This window comes from Ursus maritimus, unplaced genomic scaffold (genome assembly GCF_017311325.1).
Source record: "Ursus maritimus isolate PB19 unplaced genomic scaffold, ASM1731132v1 scaffold_2, whole genome shotgun sequence".
Lineage (NCBI taxonomy): Eukaryota > Metazoa > Chordata > Mammalia > Carnivora > Ursidae > Ursus > Ursus maritimus.
This window is the reverse complement of record NW_024424452.1, coordinates 24,800,931-24,808,984: the sequence shown is the minus strand read 5'-3', so window position 1 is coordinate 24,808,984 and position 8,054 is coordinate 24,800,931. Positions and strand designations below refer to the sequence as shown.

At 47.8% G+C, this 8,054-nt stretch overlaps 1 long non-coding RNA gene across 1 annotated transcript in view; it reads right to left on the bottom strand.

The window, feature by feature from the left end:
* Positions 1-420: 420 nt before the first annotated feature.
* The window catches only part of LOC121103779, an 18,942-nt gene continuing 11,308 nt past the window's right edge, over positions 421-8,054 (bottom strand). Inside the window, exons 3-4 of the long non-coding RNA XR_005836044.1 lie at positions 1,744-1,939; positions 421-729 (exon numbers count right to left, since the gene is read on the bottom strand). This is a non-coding gene — a long non-coding RNA (uncharacterized LOC121103779). The remainder of the gene's footprint in view (positions 730-1,743; positions 1,940-8,054) is intronic.

Below are 8,054 nucleotides of genomic sequence, written 5' to 3'. Positions count from 1 at the left end.
TTTACATTTTCTCCGCAGAGCCACTCCAGAGAGAAAGGAGATTTTTCCAGACATCCGTATGTCTATCAATCCAGGGAGGAACTAATGGGTCCCACCTGGTTCTTATCCCACCTTGTTAAGAGAGACATGGGGAAATCTTCTGTATAGGGACCGAGACCTTCTGACAGCCCCTATAACAATTTTGCCTCCTCTGGGGTAGCAGATGAGTTTGAACCCATTATCCATTATTCAAAACAAGGTTCACGAAGGCCTATGTACTCTTCCAAGAAAGAGCCTGTTTCTCTGTGGTGAAGTGAATTCAACATCATCGAAAGAGCCATTGCTCTAGCTGTGGCAGAGAGAGGGAACAGGTGGTCACCAGTGCCCTGCTAAAGCTCTTCAGATATTTGCAGCCCATTATTAAATCGCCCTCAGATTTTCCTTCTTGAAGAAGAATTCAACATCATCGAAAGAGCCATTGCTCTGCACGGAAACTTGTATGCAATCCTTCACAGCAGCATTATTCATAATTGCCCCAAAATGGAAACAATCCCAACGCCCATCAATGGGTGAATGCATCGAATGCACTAGAGCCATACCATGGAATACTTCACAGCAATAAAGAGAAATGAACATCCGTATATGCCACAGTATGGGTAACCTTGGAAACAGCTGACTAAGTGAAAGAAGCCAGGTAAGAAAAACCACATATATGACTCCATTCATAGGCGAGGTCCAGAAAGGGCAAATCTGTAGAGACAGAAAGGAGAGTAGTGGTTGCCTGGGGCTGGAGGTAGGAATGCGGAATGGATGCAGACAGGCACAAGAGAGTTTTGGGGGGGTGACAGAAATGTTCTAGAACTGCTTTGTGGTGATGGTGGCATGACTCTGTACATTACTGGAAATCATGGAATTATATGCTCAAAATGGGTAAGTTTTATGGTATGTAAATTACATATCAACAAAGCTATTTTTAAAAAGAAAATAAAATGAACTCTCTGGCCAAAAGGTTGTTTTTGGTGTTGTTGTTTTAGTTGTTCTATGTCTAAAGGCACTCCTCTCAAATTCACTCTGAGAATTGTATGTTTCCTCACTTTTTAGACACATGTTTCTATGACAGATCAGTGATGGGGCGCATGGGTGACTCAGTCAGTCAAGCCTCTGCTTCCAGCTTAGGTCATGATCCCAGGGTCCTGGGATTGAGCCCCGCATGGGGCTTCCTGCTCAGCGGGGAGTCTGCTTCTCCCTCTCCCTCTTTGCTCTCTCTCTCTCAAATAAATAAATAAAATCTTTAAAAAAAAAAATCAATGAATATACCCATTGGTGTCCCAGTTAATACAAATGAAGGTTATAAATAGGCCTTATTTCTGCCCTGAGTAAGACCCAAAAGGGTTCATAACATTCTGACATTTTAAAGTGGTTGTCTGGGAACGCCTGGGTGGCTCAGTCAGTTAAGCGTCTGCCTTCGGCTCAGGTCATGATCCCAGGGTCCTGAGATCAAGCCCCACGTCAAGCTCCCTGCTCAGCGGGGAAACTGCTTCTCCCTCTCCCTCTCCACTTGTGCTCCTCTCACTATCTCTGCATCTCTCAAATAAGTAATTAAAATCTAAAAAAATAAAGTAAAATAAAGTGGTTTTCTGGTCACGTTCGTAGACCCTTGGTTGTCTGACCCTGTCACTGAGTAAACTGCACCAGCCCCAGGGATCTGTGCGCATCAGAGCAACATTCACGTGGGGAGGAGGAACAGGCCGAGTAAAATCTTACGTTGTGATGACAGGAGATGAAGGAAGCATGAAATACTCGATCGGTCTATTTCCGGGTGACCTGCCATTTCCATCTCGGTGCAATCAGAGGAGGCAGGCAGCTCCAGCTTTGGCAGCTCCTAAACAGCCACCGCGGGTCCATCACAGAGGTGAGGGGGGATGAAGAACTCTGGCCCAGCCCGGGTCATGTACCGTGCCTGTGGTGGGAGACAGGACACCGTGAGGGTCAGACCCACTGGAAACCCATGGAAAAGGAAAGGGCAGTTCCCACAGAGGCAGTAAGAATGGTGGAAAGGCAAAAATACCAGATAGCCATTATACTACCCCCTTGTGCGGAAAAATCCTAACAGGACCAGATGGCCCATGGGCGAGGGCAGCCAGTGTGCACTTCAGAGTACGTAGGTGACAGGCTCACATGTGCGCATAGGGAAAGGCCTTCCTGATTATATTCAGATCCACTCTGATCAGGGGCAGCAAGGCTTTCTCTTCTTAAAGACAGTGCCATCCATATCCACGTCCTCTCTCTTCATTCAAAGGACTGACAAGTGTTGAATGATTCTGGGAAAGGAGATGATCCAAAGGGGATGGTCACTGGATGGCCCATGGGGGCAGGCCGTTCGGCATCCACTGAACCCCCTCCGCTGCTCACCCCTCTGCTTATACGGGGCTGGCCGCGCATGATTCTCAGGGCTCAGTGCAAAATGAGAATGTGGGGCCCCTTGTTCACAATTATTTACAATTTCAAGGCAACAATGGCAACAGACCTTCAAACCAAGCTCAGGACATTTCCGAGCCCGGGATCTGTACCATGACCACTAATGCCAGCCCTTGTGACATAAACCTCCTTGTCCTTGTCCCGCCTGGAGGACTCCAGTACCTCCTCTCCTTCTCTGAGTCCCTCCTGCACCCCCTTCTCCTTCGCCCCCACCTCCACTCCTATCCAGTATTGAAAGCTAAAAAACAAAAAACCACCTTCCCCTGCAAGCTTAAATCCAAATGACCTCTGAGGCTGGAGAGCTCTGTGAGGAGAAAGAGATTCTTATTTTAAGAGTTTTATTCTTAAAAAAAAATTTTTTTTTTTTATCCTTAAAGCGAGTCTCACGGTGTTTACTCTCATCCTTGTCAAGAATTAGCCCAGTATCTTTCCCAGGCCTTGGGTTAAAAATATCAAGTAGCTTTCCGCGCAGAATCCCAATCACTAGGGCTTTCGCCGCTGGATGGTATTCAGTAACTATTCTGTTTATTGAGCCCTTACTATGTGACCAAGCACGGCCCTAAACACTTGAACACGTGTCTTCTTTACCATCCTCACAACAACTCTGTGAGCCAGACACAGAGGCGGTACCCACTTTTCAAGAAAAAAGCTGAGACCAAGAGATATTCAGCAAGTAGTCCCAGGCCAGACAGCTACTAAGGGGCAGATCTGGGATCTGAACGGTGTCTGACAGTGAGCTCTTTCCGTTATACCAAATAGTGCCTGATCAGTCCTTTCTGACCCCACAGAATCCTGGAGACTGAACACAGGACGAATGAAGGCATTATTATCTTTGGATATTCGTGCCTTTGACAGTGCTCTAATTCCATTAAACCTGATCAACTTTGAAGGTTATCATGGGGAAAAAAAATCAAAGACAGGCCAACCACAGTGCTTTGGGTGAGGACCAATGTCAAACCCTACTAAACGACCCATTGTTCTAGGTATTTGTGGGTTCAGAGATAAGATCTGTGAAGCCTAAACTGCTAATCTTCCTGGAAAAAATCAAATGCATTTATTAGAAATAAATGCCAAGCATCCTGCAGTGGAAGGGTGGGTTGGATTTTGCTTTAGGGAAGTGGAGAAGGAGGCTGAGCTAAAGTTCCCCCTAAAACACTGCAAAGATCATTTATCCTACCAAGTGTATCGAGCACGTTTCTATAAGCCAGGCATTGTCCAGAGTAAGGGTATGGAAAACACTAGGCATGCCAGTGCCCAGCTCAGAAGCCTTCCATGGCCCCCACTGCCTGCAGGATAAATAGCAACCCCCTCTCTGGCACGCAAAGCCTTCCCTAACCCAGACTTCCTCCTGTCTTGCAGAGGGAAATGCACACAGTGCAGGGAAAACTGGAGAAGGGGAGGGGTCACACAGGGGGAGCTGAATTTAAAAAGTGAGGTCAGCCATTAGGAAGGGGAAGTATCTCCTGCCTGTCACACCCAGGTTAACAGTGGATCCTCTTTGTGGCTCTGCTGACTTCACTCTCCGGGGGACCACATGTGGCCTCCCCGACCACCAGAGCCACAGACTTCCCTGAGAAGGGGATCAGGTGCCTCACCAGGGTCTCAGACACCCAAACGTGTGCCCCCTTGTAGGGGGGTAAGTTCAGCACTGAAGTCTAGGCTTTTCCCTGGATCTGGAATGACCCAGAGAGTGTCCCTGCCCGTCAGGCCCCCTCCCTCTCCAAAGTAAACGCTGCAGAGTAAGTAACAATGTAATTACTGGGTGGGACTGGTCCTCAATTCCAGACCTGCCCTCCCTCTGTAGGTTCAGCCAGGTTCTCAGAGAGAGGCGTCTACCCACCCATTGCCGGGCTCCTCTGTCTTAACGGGATCTCTATAACACATCTAAGCCTCCCACCCAGCCAAGTTCTTACGAGGCTCAAACCCTTTCTTGTCTCAGACAAACCTTAATTTGTTAAAACTTTTGATGCCATGTATGCCAACCGTGAAATACCCCATAGCAAACTTGACACTATGATTCAGTCATGCAAATCAAGGAAGTTTCTGTGGTTCCTTCCATTCTTCTATCTGGATCTGACAATCCCTTTCTAGTTCAGGAAACTTTACCCATTAATGATAACCTAGTCTCTTCTGATCCCAAATAGTCTTTTTCCAGGAAACAGAGTGACTAGAACCCTTTCCATCAGTTCAAGGGGTGTCCCCAGCCCTGAGCGTTTTCCATGATGGATGCAGGGAACGTGTCAGAATCCCCACAACAGGGTGGGACCTCAATGTAGGGGAGTTTCATTCCTCTTGTCTTTACGTGGGCACTGGGGCTAGGGGGAATGCTGACCCTGCATTTGCACTACCCTGAAATTTTGTGTCCAACGTACCTCCCTCGCCTGACCTTAGTCCTGGCCCTGCTTTGCATGTGGGCTTCTGTTCTTGCTGCTTTTCACTGAGGAGTGGCAGGCAGGTCTGTGCTGGTCTGGACTGTGTTGGTTCCTGGATTTCATGCTGGAACCCATTCCCAATGATAATGGGTCCTGCTTGTGTCCCTGTGATTGCTTTTGCTTTTTCCCAACCCCAGACTTCTAACGACCCACAGTAACCTTTGCAACCGGCCCAACCCTGGGAAGGTAGGGGTGGGGATTGTTGTAGACCCTGCAGGATTTTTCTACAGCAGCCAGGTCTGGGAGGCTGCCCTCAGGGCCACCCTCACCCTAGATCTTCCCTCAGTCTTGGTTAATCTACCATTCCCAGGCCGCACTGATGCTGTGCCATGCCAAAGCGGGCTTCTCTCAGAGATCTGCAATCTCTCTAGGCTGTGTTATGCTCAACTGAATACCACCTCCAACTCTCTCAGTTTCCCCAGAACTGTGCCGGAGATTGCTACAACCCACTGTCCTTTGCTACTTCCTCCAAGAAGTAAGGGTGAGGACTTTTAAATCTGATCTCTTACCTCACTTCCTCTCTCTCCCCTCCTCCCCCCAGCCTAGACTGAGGTTCTACTTCCCCATCCTGTCTGGTAGGAATCCCCACTCACCATGACCTCATAACTGTTTTCTTCCTGCTCAGTAGTTCCCAAAGTGTGGTCCCCAGACCAGAACATCAGCATCACCAGGGAACTTGTAGAGAAATGCAAACTCTTAGGGCCTAACCCAAAGCTTCTGAATGGGAAAGCATAGGGGGTGAGGCCCAGCAATTTCTATTCTGATAAGCTCTCCAGGGGTTCCGATGCACGCTCAAATTTGAGAAGCACTGCTTTGGGGTCTGAATCAATGATTGTCCATCCTGGCTGTATTAGGATCACCCGGGAGCTTTTACCATGTATTGGCTGCTAACCCCATCATGGACCAATTAAATTCGAGGCCCATGAAGAGACACAGTCAAAATCTACCCAGCCCCGTCTAGATCGACAAATTTCCCAGATGACCCACAGACACGTAAGCATGATTGTGGTTTCAGGTGACTACGTTTTGGGGGTGGTTTATTACGCAGCGGTAGCTAACAGATACACAGCGCTCGTAAGAACGTCTGCTGAGACAGTGATGGATCTTCTTACTTTCCTCAAACCCAGCCCTCACTTCCATTCCATGCCTGCTCTCCTAGCTGCTCCAGCCACCAGAAGCAGACCCTGGCATAGGACTCCAGGTTGGAACTCCCTATTTCTCTGCCTTAGCCTCGGCAAGGGAACCTGACCGGTGGCTCCCAGCAGGTGCTGGCCAATAGAATCATAATGTAAACCACATATTTAATCTTAAATCTTCTACTAGCCACGTTTTTGAAAAGGTGAAGAGAAACCATGAAATTAATTTTAATAATATACTGTATTTTATGACATAATTTCCTGATATATTTACATGTTTTCTTTAACCCAGTATATCCAACGTACTGTCATTTCAACATGTGGTACTAGGCACTTTTCAAGTGTTGACTAGACATATGTGCCTAGTGACAAGCATATTGCATAGAGCAGCTCCATGCAGATCCCCACACATGTCCCTTCCACAGCAAGGATGATAACAGGAATAAGAAGCAGAAGGAGTTAGAAGAGCTGAGTCTCTGCCAACCCCACATCATACCAAATCTTGACACGAGAACAATTATGCCTAGCACGCTGCCAGTTGTAAGACACCTGCTCCTGCTGTTCCCCAATACTTCTTCCCATTCTGCCTGACTCAGCTCAAATGACCCCACCTCCATGAAGCTTTCCTTGAATGCCCACAGCACTAACTTCAGAATTCTAAAATAGCTCTTCATAGCCTATCCCAATGACGGCTACACCATTTGTTGAGCGTTTACTCTGGGCTGAGGGCTTAACCTGAATTATACCATTTGATGCTGACACAACACCATGAGGTAGGAATGATTATCCTCATTATACAGATGAAAAAACAGAGGTTCAGAGAGGAGAAGAAGCTTCTCCAAGCTCACTCAGCTAGTAAGTGGAGGAGCCAGGATTTGAACCCAGGGAGCTCAGGCTCCACAGCCCATGCTTTCAATGTCTGGTCCTTTGCCAGTCAAAATTCTGAAGCAGCGGCAGCCTCTGGATTGTGAGAAACATAGATCTCAGGCTGTGTCCCAAATCTGCTCAGAATCTACATTTTAAGAAGCACTCAGGTGATTCATGGGCAGATTAAACTCTGACAGGCACTGGCTGAGGCTAGCCCGTATTTTAATTGCTTGTTTTGTGTCTGTTGTACCCCCAAGGCCACCTGCCCCTTGAGGGCGAGGAACTGCACTTTTCACCTCTGTTTCTTGAACACCTGCTCTAGAAAGCTGCTAGAAACAGCTGTTGCGTCAAGTTCTTCTTAACCTAGCCACTGGAGTGTCCTTGTTTGTTTGTCTGTTTTTAATTTTTAAAAATTTGCTTTAAGGGGCACCTAGGTGGCTCAGTCAGTGAAGCATCTACCTTTGGCTCAGGTCGTGATCCTGGGGACCTGGGATCGAGCCCTGTATCAGGCTCCTTGCTCAGCTGGGAGTCTGCTTCTCCCTCTCCCTCTGCCCCTTCCCCTCCCCCATGCTCATGCTCTCTCTCTCAAATAAATAAATAAAATCTTTTTAAAAATGGCTTTAAATCCTGCCTGGGGAAAAGAGCAAGAATTCTCTGAGCATGGCCAATTTAGAAACATCTGTCCATGTCCCCACAATCGCCAGTTCCACCTTAAAAGCGCAAGGTATGGCAACGTCCTGGCATTCCTGGAGCCTAAGATAAATGGCACGAGTTATAGAGCTAATGCCCAAAAGCTGTTGGAAGCCAGGCCAGAGCTCAGTGTGCCATTCCGATGTTTGCTTTTCAAGAAAGTATTCTCTCCGAATGGAACTCATTCTATTTTAGAAAGTGTTCAATCTTTAGGGGCTCCCCAGCAGAGGTAGCCCCAGAATTTTTATACGAGGAAGGGCTTGGGTCTCTGGAAGAAAGGACTTGGAGATGAAGATGTTTAAATACTACATCAAATTAAGACAATGTCGGGGCGCCTGGTGGCTCAGTCAGTTAAGCGGTTGACTTTGGCTCAGGTCATGATCTCAGGGTCCTGGGATCGAGCTCAAGTCACATCAGGCTCCCTGCTCAGCGGGGAGTCTGCTTGTCCCTCAGTCTCCCTCTGCCCCCCCCC